This window comes from Podarcis pityusensis, assembly GCF_964106645.2.
Source record: "Podarcis pityusensis genome assembly, chromosome: 5".
Classification (NCBI taxonomy): Eukaryota; Metazoa; Chordata; class Lepidosauria; order Squamata; family Lacertidae; genus Podarcis; species Podarcis pityusensis.
The window spans coordinates 51,694,017-51,709,080 of record NC_138032.1 but is presented as its reverse complement, the minus strand read 5'-3'; positions in this window follow the sequence as shown (position 1 = coordinate 51,709,080).

Genomic DNA, 15,064 nt, shown 5'->3' with positions numbered 1-15,064 from the left:
AAATATAAATCACAATAAAACGTAATAGAAAAAAAACAATTAAAATACGGCTTAAAATGCAGCCTCATTTTAATAGTAGCCCCTAAATCAAGACCATAAAGGGAGGAAACACCAGGTATTCACCCGAGACAGCTATCCGTGCTGGTCCTACATGGGCCACCAAAAAAGCCAAAGGAAAATTTATATACCAAATCCCATATAAGGTGTCAGAGTGAGTCTAAGCCGAAGGCCAGGTGGAACAGCTCCATCTTGCAGGCCCTGCGGAAAGATGTCAAATCCCACAGGGCCCTGGTCTCTTGTGACAGTGTTCCACCAAGTTGGAGCCAGTGCTGAAAAGGCCCTGGCGCTAGTTGAGACCAATGTAACCTCCTTGAGGCTCGGGACCTCCAAAGTGTTTTTTATGGACCTTAAGGTCCTCTACGGGACATACCAGGAGAGGTATGATGGTCCTAGGCTGCATAGGGCTTTAAAGATCAAAACCAGTCCCCTAAACCTGATCCTGTACTCCACCGGGAGCCAGTGCAGCTGGTAAAGTACTGGATGAATGTGATCCCATGGCAAGGACCCCATAAGGAGCCACGCCGCAGCATTCTGCACCCGCTGGAGTTTCTGGGTCAGCTTCAAGGGCAGCCCCACGTAGAGTGAGTTACAATAATCAAGCCTGGAGGTGACTGTCGCATGGATCACTGTGGCCAGATCAGGGTGAGAGAAATAAGGGACCAACTGCTTAATACGGCAGAGATGGGAAAATGCCATCTTTGCCGTGGCTGCAACCTGTGCCTCCATAGAAAGGGTGGCGTCAAAGGTTACACCCAAACTCTTGACAGAAGGTGCTGGCACTAATTGAGCCCCTGCAAGAGATGGGAGTTGGATTAGTTGGACAGATTAAGAAAGAAAGTTTCCCACATTGCTATAGGATCTGGCTTTATTCACACATCATGACAAACCATGGTTTATTATACAAACTGCTGTGAGTCTTGGACTCATTTGCTCTTCACTCTCCTCTAGCAGAGTAACAAAAAGATCAGAAGCTTTCACTTCCAGTTTTGATTGACAAGCTCACTTCATAATTCATGGTTTGAATTTGGCCTGTTTTAAACAAACCATAGTTAATAAGGGAGTTTGGGGGAGGTGGGAGACACACTGTGCTCCTTCTGGAGTAGTTTGTCTACCTTTGATCTCCACCCTGCACTCAGCTCTCACCTGTGACTCCTAGAAGCTGTCAGCCTGCGACAGTGGCCACATCAGAAATAGCTTTGTCTGGCTGGCTAACCAAGGTGAGAGTAGCCAATGGGTCTCAAACCTTCAATGAGCTAGGGACTTCCCTTGAATGTGAAGACCAGCTCTGGCAGATTGAGTAAATGAGACCAATAGTGGGTCCAACAGTCAAGAAGGCAGTTTCTGCAAGTGCTGTAAGGGCTCGTCAACCTGAGAAAGCAGCACATCTAGGAGAAGGAAAACTGTGATCCTAAACCTCCACTACCTTGCAGTCTCTTTGGGAGAAGAAAAGGCCAAGAAGTAAACCCTAAACAAATCTGAAGTGAAGTCCCTCAGAGGGTTGGGTGGTGCCTTGTACGTTTCCTTCTGGCAATTCCTGCAGCCAGTTTGGTCCAAAGACACTGCACTGCTTTCCTTTGAGCCACATCAATGAGGCCGAGAGGGGGTTCTTGTCATCTGGGCAGCCCAGGACCTCCATCACACTGCCCAGGCTTGTACCCCGGGGAGGTCACTTCAGTGCTGCAAGTTAAGAATAAACAGATTTATTTATTTGTCAGGTTGAGATTAAATGATGAACTGCAGTTAATCAAAACCAGAACTATTTGCAGATACCCACAGAGGGATAAGGAAGGGAATGCACTTAAACCCAAGGCTCTCTGTGGTTCATTCTCATCATGATAAGCCATGGTTTACTACAATGTTCAAACACAGCCATAACATGTCATTTGTTTTACTCTGTCCCTTTCTACATTTGCTCTTTCATTCAACTGTGCAAAGAGGTATGCTATAACTGCATTTCAACATTTGAAGCTGTTTATACACATCACAATAAATTAGGCACTGTAATGTTTTCATATGAAAATGGTTAGTTCTTTCTTCTGTGTTGTCATTGAACCTTGATGCATTGCCTTCCGTAGACCATTTACTTGAACTTCTGCTATCTTAAACATTTCCATCTATAAAATGGGAATAACTTCGTAAGGACTATTTATTGTTGCATACAGAAGGGCTACAGAAAAATCCAGGGTTATACTTAGTTATTTATGAAGTTTGACAATATTCATAAGCAAGCTTTAAACTGCTATTTTTTGTATAAACTGCTTATTGCAGAAAGCTTTAGGCATAGTTTGGTTAGAGATGTGTTCGGCCTTTTTTATTTTTGAACACAAAGTGTACTGTTTCTCAAGACTTCTCAAAGGTTGGTTATGATCTTTATTGCTATAAATTTTCTAGCAAGTACCTCTTAGGATCAAAAAAAGACTCTTTGAGCAACAAAATTGCTGAAGATTACCATCCTGAAAGGGACACAGATTACAGCTTGCAAAATGTCTAGGAAGGATAAAGCAAGCAAAAGCCCCACCTGACTTTACTTCTGTATTTAAAAACCCTTTACTTTTCATGAAAAGAAACATTTCACAATCTAAATGATCACTTTTAGCCTGCAATTTCCCATAAAACTTTCACTTTGTTTCTTTTTTCATTCGTAATGTTGTTGAACTAACTGAAAATTGATACACTTAAAATGCTGTTAGCTGTATACTTCCTCAGATCTAAAATCAATGTTTGTGAACCTCCCTCATTGTGTGCTCACTTTGGTGGGCTGGGAAGTAATGAAGAAAAATCTTCACTGAATCATTTTCTTTTCCTTTCACATCCTTTCTGAAATATCACAGTATCTCTCCAGGGAGTTAATCCCTCCTCGTGTCTCTGTATTCACCAAAGAAGTTTCTAAATTGAAAAGACATTCCTTAAAGGAGGTGTGATTGTGATTGCAGTGTATTTCTACATCCCATGAGATCTGGCTAAATTGTGGAAAAGTCTCCTGCGACATCACTTTCAGTTCCATATGTCTCCAGATAAAGTGACTGTCTCAAACTTTGGTTAGTTTCATTTCCTCTAAATTGGGTTATCCTTAAATTCCTGCTAGATCCCCAATTCCAATTATGTGGAATTCACATTGAATTGCAGTTTGGAAGGAACTGTTATGCTTCCCATTGGAAATTTCATTTCAAAGTTACATTTTTGATAATGGGGCAGCCAAGCAATCTGAGACTGCACATGTGTGACAATAATTTCTCCTCTGCCCTCTTCATGCCTTTCCTGGTTCTGGGAGACCAGGGTAGCTTGTCACTGCAGGAGAGGAAAACATCTGTGCCTCTTTACTCATCTCTGCCTCTTGACTTCCCCCACCCCACCCCACTCTCCTCCTCCTCCTCCTCCTCCTCCTCCTCCTTCTTCTTCTTCTTCTTCTTCTTCTTCACTTCTCTCTGCCACAGACTCTCCCTGCTCACTAATCCCCGTTACCTCTTCAGCTTCCAACACCTTCTATTTCCAGTCTTCTCCCTCGGACCACTCATTGTCATCCCACCACCATTCCCCAGGCTCTGAGCCTTCTTCCCTTTAGTATTCCCCAGCTGGTCCCATCCCCCCCACCATCATTCCTCTGTGTCCAACCAGTCCCTGACACCATTTGATGTTCTCTAGTCAGTTCCATTTCTTCCCTTCCAGCCAAACTGGTCTGCAAACTCCAATAATTTGCAGGCTGGGGGACTGCACTACTGCTGTCTTCCCCTTTGATGCCTGCATGTGTTTGAGGAAAAGGTGTAACTTCTTACTGTATGACTAGTACCTAGACAGCAGCATTTTGATTCGTTTTCTCAAGAAAATGAAGTTGCACTTAAACTGCACAGAAACAGCTCAAGGCTCACCAGCTACAGAGTAGTCATACCTGTGCTGTTGCATTTAGTGTTCTTTTTAAAAATGATGACTACATAAAATTTATAACATGGGGGTTTTAATTTTGCATCAACATAGCATTTCTCCATAAAATGTTATCAGGAGTAAGGGGTATTTAAAGAATATTTTTTCCTGCCAGTTAGTATGAGATGGCCTTCCAGCTTGATTAATGCTCTGGGATACAAAAAAACAACTCAGACATAATTGCTTAGTGTTCAGTACAACTCCCATCACAAACTTCTTAGCTTATGGGAAACCAGCAGCAATTTCCCCCTAATCCATTTGGAGACTGTAGTGTGTACATTTGTATGTGCTGTACAATATAGGTTATTTACATAGTAAGAGAATGATCTCAAGTCTCACTAGGATTCTATTGTACTGACATTATGAAGGAGCTGTTGTAAGCTATCATGTCAAGGCTTACTTAAAGACTTATTAGTTCAAGGATCATTGACACAATAGACTATAATGACTCTCTTGGCAATGTTGTCATTTGTTGCGTTAATGGGCTTGCAGACTATAAGCACAAAATTTACATTTTGTGCATGTGTGTATGTTTCTATATCAACTATTGCTATGCCTATGCAAAACTCATAATTTAATCACAATTTCAAAATGGAAGATCAAATTTAGCTTAATAGAATGACAAAACTTTTTGACAATGCTATGATGAAATATTAAGATACAAGCAGTAACAAATTTGGATGTTTGGCAAAATCCACGCTGTTTTTTTCAGGTGAACTCATGCTACGTTAAGGTAAAGACAATAAAATATTTTGCATCCTGAATTATTCGTACTGTGGTTTTTGAACCAGATGATGTTAATATATATTCTAAAGGTTTGAATAGCCATTTAAAATAATTGTAGGCTGCAATCAGTCATTCACTTACCTGGGACCAAGCCCCCATAAAACTCAGCAGAGCTTGCTTCTGAGAAGACACACCTAGGATTACAGTTGTGCTTATTGTAACCTAACTATGATAATATTGAAATTGGTGACTGGAATGAGACTTGATACAAGTCTTAAGATCTCCAATAGACTATTACCTCTGCTGGGAGATGTGGGTTTTCGGGAACATTTTGAATCTAAAGATATTCTGATATCCTAACTCAGTTGAGATATGATTTAGCATATTTGACTCAGTGAACAAAACTTTTAAAAGAAGCATATAATGTTAATTTTGCATGGTGTTAATGTCTCAGTGTTTTCCTTATTCCCCAAATAACTGAAGTTTTTAATAATAATAATAATAAATAATAAATTTTATTTATATCCCGCCCTCCCCAGCCGAAGCCGGGCTCAGGGCGGCTAACAACAATCAAAATAAATGTTTCATTTAAACAAATTGAGAAGTTTACTGGGAAGTTATCTGTACTGGCATCCTTATAGTAAGTATTTTAAAATATGACAGTTAAATAATAATAATATTAATAATAATACGGTAATAATAATAATTTATTTATACCCCGCCCATCTGGAGTATAACATTCTCTTATTTTCTTTAACTTTTAAGGAAAATAAAGACTGTATTTTTTTATATAAAAAAGCTGAGATAGATATTGTGTTCTTCGATTACTACAACTATGACATGTGTTGTTTAATTCAATATTTATAGCTGAGGTACCAAAGGTATATTTAGCTTAAGTGACTATAACAATTGTATTAGTAACTTGCCTCGCTCTCTATAGCTGCAATCAAAACATGGCAGAACCAATTTGTTTTGAATTTGTTGTCCATTAGTAGTTTTGGTGTTGCAACTATCACTAACCAGTGGCGTAGCGTGGGGGGTGCAGGGGGGGCCGGCCGCACCGGGCGCAACATCTGGGGGGGGCGCGCTCACACTCGCAGCTCTCTGCCCCTACCTGGCTCACTCACTCTCTCTCACTGCAGTGCTGGCTGTGCGAATCCGATCCAAGCCGCTGGGTTGCCGCCCACTGTGGAGGGGGTGAGTGCCAGGCGTGCGGTGCGGAGAGAGAGCGAGGGACTATCTGGGGGAGGGACAGTGCAGCGGCCGCCCAGTGCAGCGCTGAGCGTGGGAGAGAACCACACCAGACCAGACCAGGCAGCAGCAAGAAGAAGCTGGCAGCGGCGGCAGGTTAGGGGTTAGGGGGCGCAAATTACTTGCCTTGCCCCGGGTTAGGGGGCGCAAATTACTTGCCTTGCCCCGGGTGCTGACAACCCACGCTACGCCGCTGTCACTAACTGAAGAGGTAATCCACTTAAAACTGCACCTTGACTCTTCTGTAGTTGAAAATTCCAGAGAGGAAAGAAAACAGATGCACTGCTGATTTATTATATTGTATAATAATTGTATACTTTATATAGAGGAAATTTGGCAAAGGAACAATAACTTCACTATCGTAGGTCATTAGGTAACATGGGACAAAAAAATAGGTATCTACTTCAATTTTAGCAGTGTGATAGGAGTGAAAACGACTAGGGCTCTGGAGAGACATTTTACATGAAAGGTAAAAAGAACAAAAACAACCCCCAAACCTAACACATCTGAAGAGAAGGAGCTGGTGTCAATAAGCTGCCACTGCTGTCTATTTTTGGAACAAACTGGCCTTTGCTTGAACTCCCAATACACAGAGAGTTCATGTGAAAAGTTTAAGCAACATTTTATGCAATTCTAGGAAATGGTTACAGACAAGAAGGAGAGAAAAGAACATGACAAGTGAATATATTGCTATAGTAAAAAAAAAACTAAAAAACAAACAAAAAACTCCCAACACTAAATATCAAAGGAATTTAACTTGTCTTTGCCCTTTATTCCCCCTCTTGGCATATGCCAAAATTGACACACAACAAAGGATGATGGAAAATGAGCAACTAGCAGGAGATGCTATGCATTGTTAGTCATCCTCAGAGTAGACCCACTTAAGTCCTTAAACTAACAGGGCAACTTCATTGGATATAACCTTTAGTATAGTTCTTTCCTCATGTCAGATTCTTACCTGATTTGGTTTGAAATTACCAGTGTCTGCTGAGATAGTGGTCCCATTAAGATGGTCCATTCCAGAAGATTGATGAATCCAGATGGTTTCATGATGAATCTTGGGATTTTTTTCTGTCACTCAATTTACAACCTTGTTGAAGCCCTGGTTGACCTCTGGAATAAGGAAACAACTCAGGCAGTTGATAGAATCGCTCCTGAACATCCTTTCCCTGCTCATGCTATGCTAGCTCCTTGGTGGTCCAAGGGTGTGGCAGCAACAATATGGCAAGGATGACAACTAGACTGTGGCAGAAAGTCTAGTGACAAATTCAATCAAACACAGGCTGCTGAACATCTTAAAACATTATTCTGTGGTAACAGTGATGATGTTTTATTTTCTGCCACCATTGTACCTGCTCTGAGTTGTCCAACAGAGTTGCTCCAAGTGGTCAGAGAGGTTTTGTATCTTAATCCTTAGGTTCAAGAGGAGAACAGCAGTGAAGTGTCTTTATTGCGGTATCTTTTTGCATTCTGCTGCTTTTTAGTGCTTTTGTTTTTGTTTTAACGTATTGTTAGCCACTTTGAGCTTTTTAAAGGAAAGGATCAAGGAGACACAAATTCAAAATTCTCAGTCAACCAAAATGCTTACCTTAGGCCACTTTCTCTCTGCCTAACCTACATCACAGATAACATGAAGTGGGGACAAGCATGTACACTGCCGTACATGAAATAATTTGCTTAGCCAATTCCATGGAGCCAACACGAACATTGCAATGAGGATGTTTATGCGACCTTTCTTTTCTAGAGCAGGTTACGCATCTCTGAGGTGAAGACTTCAAGAGCAGGAAGGCTTATTATTAATTATACATTGATTTAAAAAAAATAAAAAATCCCAAGATACCAAAAGTAAAAACCATAAAACCAAAATCCACATGCACAAACGAGTTCATAATGCAAACTGGGGTGAAGGAGACTCCTTGCCCCCAGTTGCAATCTACATTCCCTCAGGAGGAATTGTTTGGGGTTGTATCTCTGTGGTGGGCAGAGTAAAAAGACACAGACAGAGCCAAAGATGAGTATAATTTTCAGCATTATGCGATTTCATAGTGCTGGCATCTCTCTCTCTCCCTCCCCCTTTCTCTTCCCGACTCCACACCTCTTTAAACATTTTAGCTCTCCCCTTTTTTGCCCCCTTCATTAACACAGATTGGAACTGATCGCTTGCAGTGAGTTCCCCTCCCCCTGCCACAATTTTCCTTATGTTTTGGTTCTGCCCGTTTCTGATTTTCCCCCTCCCACCACTCTATTTCTTCCTTGAACCCCTTCTCCTTTTTGGGGGACATTGGCAGCTGCATCTCTAACCATCTTTGAAACACAGTGCAGAAAAGGAAGCTATTCTCAGGGGGAAAGAGTGGGTGTCTGGACGTCTGGATGGAGTTAGTCTGCATAGGACTTCTGGGCCGCTGATTCTCCACTCGTGATCTAAACCCATTAGCAAGCCAGCTGCACACACAAAAATCAAGCTAATCCCAATGCCATTCATGTTTCCTCTGTTGCAAAGCTCTTGTGCCCTCCGAACCCAGCTGTCAAAAGTAAGAAGTCAGAGCTAAATATATGAAATATTAAAAATCCCAGCAGGGAATCAACCAATATTCTGAATGCTCAGACATTTCTGCAGATATTCTAGCATTTCCCCTCTGTTAAAAGAACAACCCCTCTTTGTTAGGTAAATGTTACTGCTATTGTATAATGTTTTTCATTTTTAAATAAACAAATATTGAGCTGGGAATCCTGTTTAAAATTGCAACAGCTAAGTTGGTGTTTTGTTTCAGTTTTTGGGTTGTTGTTTTTTTGCAAAATCTCTTCAGTCTGAAGAAAGGTTAGGCATGAAATGGTAGCTCTCGCCAATTCTGTTCTTTTTCACACCTGTGGTGTAATAATTAGCTATTAACAAGATGAAATTTGATTTGAATAACTTGTTGGCTCACATAATATTCCTCAGGAAATGGTGGTTGCCTATAGCTACTGAGCAAATCTCTGTAAAACTGGGATTTTGGCGTCTTGTGTGTCAGTGCTGCCACCAAGTGACGGGCAGGGAGGACTTCATAGGATCTTGATAGTGCAGAGCAGCAAGCAGTATCTGAAATTTCTGTTTGCTCTTTTCCAAGTTTTTCTCTGTTGTATCCCAGGGCTTGCTCAAGCTTTAAGGTGACCCTGAGCAAAGTGCCCTCTTATGCCTCTGCTCACACTAATGAGCACTATGTGGATAATGCCATCATACAGCTTAGTCACTAGGTGGTGCTGTGCGTAGGTGTATCTGAGTGAGATCAAGAGTTTCCTATTGCTGTTCTGTCTTGCTTAAGAGAGTGAAGTCCTTGTCCAGATTACCCACTGGCGTGGCCTCTTAACCTACCATTAAAGGTCACTTCATTTTTACCTGACACTGGCAGAAGGGCGCCCAGGATGGCTGGGAGCGGCTATTTTCATTTCCCACAATGCTGCAGAGTGCTCAGTGTAACATAACTCCTGGGCACTGGAAAAATGAAAGTAGAACCTTGCAGACCCAAATGTTTGATATGGAGGCAGGGGATGGTGTTGACAGACTCTGGTTGTCTTTGGATGTCAGGTACAGGCACCAGGCAGGATACTTCCTATATATGTGTGATATTTCATATATGTTATATATATATATATATATATATATATATATATATATATATGTTTTGCATACTGTTTTTCCGAGGGGCATGCATTTTTGTATGCTACGTTCAGCATGTACGTGCACATTTTACCCTGGTATATGCATTTTTGTGCACCTTGCTTGGCTGGAGAACCGCACTGCACTTTTCAGAGAAGTGCTCATTTTGAAGGACAGCTGTGTTTCAGTTCGCTTAATGTTTTGGAATGTGCAAATCAGGGAGCTTTGCCTTTAAATGTGAACTGAACCTGTGTATTCCCCATCCCTAGGACAGAGTTCCATAAGCGAGGCCCCAATACCAAAACTCTCCTTGACTGTGTATGCATGTTAAATCTTGAAATTGAAGGGAATAGCTAATTCAGTGGCTAGGATTGCAGCCTAAATCACACAATCCTGGTTAGGATGCTTTGTTTATTTTTATATATATATTGCATTTGTATCCCTCTTTTTCTCCAAGGAGCTCAAGGCAACACACATACTTCTTCTCCCCCTCCTCATTTAATCCCCACAACAACCTTGTAAGGTAGGTTAGGCTGAGAGTGAATGACTGGCCCAAGGCAACCCAACAAGCTTCATATATGAATGGGGACTTGAACCCTGGTCTCCTGGTTCCTAGTCCAACACTTTAACTTTTCCACTACACTGGTTGCTTCCATTCCTGAATCTGGCAATGTAACTTCAATCCTACGTGTGTATACTCCAAAGTCCCACTGAGTGCAATGAGACTTACGCCCCAGTAAATATGCACAAGATTGCAGCCATGGTCTTCTTCCAGGATTCATGTACCCTGAATTAAGCGGCATTAATGTACATTAACAGTTTGATTCTACACATTTTCTCATAAGCAAGTCCCACTGTGTTTAGTAGGACTTATTTCCAGGTAGCAGAATAATGATGATGATGATGATGATTTCCCCTTCCTTAAATTCTTTCCTTAAAATTCTTGTCTTTATATCCTATGGAAATTCCTGATTTGCAGAGGGAATGCTCAGGGAAAGCTGAAAACAACTTCACTGTTATTCCCGGCACATGCACGAAGGAGACATATCATCCATATGCAGAAACATCTTTTTTTTAGCAACCTTGCTCTTGAACTGCCCTAAGAGCTTCCCAATCACTGCGACATTTCCAGGAACAGTTGTTGCAAAGCAATGTTTCCCAGGGAATTGCTTTATCTGGTCATTGGAGCAGCCCTGTCTCCCTTCCCCTTTATCTGCAGCAGTGAAAGGAAGGAAAGCCGATCAGGCTAAACCATTACACAAAGACAAGATATGCCCACCGTGTGGGGAAGATGAGGGAGCTTCATCTTGTTAGCAGGTGCCTGAGCCACAGTGCTTAGGGTTGCGTTTAACAAGGCTGGCCCTTTAAGACAATGCTGCAGGCTTACCTCCTGCAGCTGTTGACAGGTTTGATTCATCTCTCCCAGAGCCCATTGTGGCCACAGTGGGAGGCTCTTGCGCAAATGTGCTAAAGCAAGGCAGGGAGCCAGAGCTTTTCAATGAGCTTCCCAGCTGGAGGGCTGCCCCCTAAATGGCTGGGTTGGGACGGGTCTGTGATGGGAAAGGGGTTAGGCACCTGAGCACCATTGACTTCCCAAGTACTCTGTGCTTAAGGTTACTGGCTTCCCTTCACTGTTTTTTCTTCTTTGCTTTAAATGCTTGAGGTATTTAGCTTTAAAGCACTAAATGCTCCTTTATGATGGGCTTCTTATATTCTCCATGGTTACCCCACCCCCCAATCATCACCCCTAAGTGTATCTTGCAGAATTTCTGTTGACAATTCCGCCCTGGGAAGGCCAATGGGAATGTTATCTCTGTCAGCCTGTCATTTGCATGCAGAGTCAAAATAAGGCATCCCTTTTATTTACCCAGTTTGCAAAGCACAGACACAACAAGCGTCCTTTGGATTATCTTGAAAGCAGGGATTTGCAGGCATTATCTATTTAAGACCCATCTATATATGCACGTGCTACTGAATACTTTGGTTAATGGCTGGAAAAATGAAGATTCTGGTGTGAGTGACATGCCAAGACATTTTTAAAAGTATTTTCCTTAGGACTGAAATATTTAGCAAGTTCATCAATTATATCAAAAAACATCCAATTTCTGTAAAAGAATGGCAGATGAAGATGATGGACTTTTTGGAGCTAGCCGCCCTGACCGGAAGAGTCCGCGATCAAAATGAGGAGGAGTATCAGGAAGAATGGAAGAAATTTAATGACTATTTAGCTAAATACATAAAGTTAAAATAATTGGAAAAAGCTTGCAATTACTAACTAGGCCTAGGATTTAAATAAGCAATGTGAGGAATTATTATGTTTAATGCTGAAATGGGAAGATTGACTGATGTTAAGGGATTAAGTTAAGATTTTAAGAACTTTGATTTGGAAAACCATTAAAATGATTTGCATTGAAACGAAACTAGGGGGACACGAGGAAGTCAGTTAACAATGTTAAGAAGATTAGTTTTAATAAGGATATGATTTATGTTTGTTTGTTTATTTGTTTGTGTGTTTCTTAATTTTGTGAAAACCCAATAAAAAATTTTGAAAAACAAAAAACACCCAATTTCCTAAGTGGTGGATATTATTATTTTTAGGACAAGTACTTACCAACTGTATTAAAAGCAGCTCCTCCCCTGAGCTGATGAAGACATGGCTCTTATATGACAAAGTTTGCTGTAACACAACATCATTTGAAAACAAAGAAACCACATTTTTCTTTAGAAGTGTTGAATTTATAGTCTTATTATGCAAACTTATGCAGATTTGATCAATTGGCTAATGAATTAATCAACTAATAGGCTGTGGACTCTCCTCCTTTGGGGGGTTTTAAGCAGAGGCTGGACGGCCATCTGTCATGGATGCTTTAGCTGAAAACTTCTGCATTGCAGGGGGTTGGACTAGATGACCCTTAGGGTCCCTTCAAACTCTACAATTCTATGATTAATCAACTAAAATTTCTTCAATCAGCCAGTAACCCTAATTTTAGATCACTGCCCCATTAGGTTACAATTTTGTGTGGAGCATTACTGATAATCCCATGGGATGGGGACACAATCAACACTACATTCTGAATTTGCATGAGGACTTAGCTCAGTTGGTTAGAGCATGGTGCTGATAATGCCAAGGTTGCAGGTTTGATCCCCGTCTGGGACAGCTGCATATTCCTGCATTGCAGGGGGTTGGACTAGATGATCCTCAGGGTCCCTTCCAAGTCTACTGTTCTATGATTCTATGAGGAGAGGACACAGTTCCCCCTTAGGCTAGTCGGGGGCTCTCTCACCCTCCATTACCTCAGCTCTACTCCCAAGGCACAGCGAGGAAGACACTTCAGTTGTCTTTTGGTTCCTAGAAAACAAGTTGTACCTCTTCCCCTTCTTTACAAATTAGCATTGCCTGCAATGACAGTCTTTTTTGCCAGATCATCCCCAGGAATGTTCAGTGTCACACCTCCAATCACACAGAGGATTCTAGCCCCCCACAGCCCCACTTCTTCCATCCTGGAAGGCTGTAGCCCATTGTCATGGAGGGACCTTCTCATAAGTGGTCCAAAGGCTGTGGGAGATGTTCTGGTCCATCTCTGTTGGACACTTATGGAACTGCGGTTGTTTCCCAAAACACTTTCTGAGACACTTCAATTTCTGGGTGATAGACCAGGTTTGTTAGGTTTCGTTGTTCAGTTAGTTATGATGGTGATGTTTTGTTTGAGAGGATTGTTTGGAAATTTATTTTTAATACAACTGTTTCCCATATGTTAGTTGTTAGTTGCACTGGGGTTTTTTTGTAGTTGCACCGGGGATTTTTAATTGAAGATTAAATGCCTGTTTGAATGAATGAATGGCACTCTTAATGTTCCCTTGAAAATCTGTCCAAACAACCCAAGGGACCTGGAGAGAAAATGAATATACTGAGTGCTCACTTTTTCGAAGGGAAGTGAATAGGGATGATCAAGAGAGCCCTCTTGGATCAGGCCAAAGGCCTATCCAGTCTATCATCCTGTTCTCACAGTGACCAACTAGATGCCCATGGAAAACCTGCAAGTGGGACCAGAGTACATGTGGTAATCTCCCTGCATGTGCTTCCCAGCAGCTGATATTCAGAGGTTACTACCTCCAAAAATGAAGACAGAATATAGCCATCATGACTAGCAGAATGCAGACTGCGCCAGCTGTTACTGGGATATATCATAGGCATAGCAAGCATGAGCGTAGTTGTTAGATGTGTAAGGACTAGAATGGTGCAGGGTAATTTTCTGGTTGTACCTTGCAGGCTCATTTCTACACATTTCCACACTGCAAATATGTACACATCCTGACATGTCTTCTGCATGACTCATCAAAATACCTGCAGGGGAAAAGTAGAATTATAAGATTCTCCCCTTTGGACCCAAATGAGACAAGTTAAGAAACAGATACCGACATGAACCTGTGCATGAACTACATAAACAGTAGTTCAAGTGCAGCCTTGGCCATCTATTTTGGAGGCACATGTGCAGTGCTTTTTTCTGGGGGTACGCAGGGGTACACATACCCCTAAAAAATTTGTGAATCTTTGTACTTTTGTCCATTTCCTGTATTTATTTTCCCTGATTTGAACTATAAAATGGTGATTTTCTTGAGTTAAAATGAGAGTAGCACAAAACATTTTTTTTAGGGAAAAAAAAAACACTGCATATGTATAACATGTTTACACAGCTGCAGAGTTCAATATGTTTACTTCATGGTCATCCTTCAAGTATTTACACATGCTACAGCAGATACTGATGTAAAAACTGCACTAACTCCTATTCTCCCTCCCTGTCCCTCCACATGTAATTCCGTGTGTGATGAATAGACTTAACTCTTGGGAAAACACTGATTTTGACTTCGCAGAAGGAGTGGTGCTATCTTTTAAGTTACTGTTGATTCCCACCCCTCTCCTTTCATCTCCAAAGGGCAGGAAGGTTATCATGTCTGGCCTTGCTTTTGCTCTGCATGTGTCTGGATCGGCTGGTGGATCCCTCTCTGCTGCACACACATCCCGCTGTCCCTGCTCCTCCAACTTTTGTGAGTACAAGCAAACTATTCATGAAAAAAATATGCCTGTGTGAGGTGGTGTGGGGGACGATGCCACTGACATTCCCTATTGAAATACTCTGGCTGTTCATTTACATTCACACTTTTAAAAAAAGAAAAAAGAAAAAGAAAAAAATGTTAACTAATGATGTTAAATGCTTTGCCAAAGGTCTTAGCAGGTCAGTTGCAGAAGGACTATTTCGGCCTAATTAGAGCTCTTGGGGTAGCCTGGGGGCCTCCAGATACAGCGGGTGACAAGCTGGGAGATGACAGCTTCAATTGGCTGCAAGGGGAAGGTTGGACCGGTCATGTTTTCTAACTGAGCCAGGTGTTAGCTGAATGGGGGGTGAGGGGATGTGGCCAGCCTCAAGCTCTTGTTTGATCTCCCTTTCTTTTATTTGCTCTATTTTGAGTCCT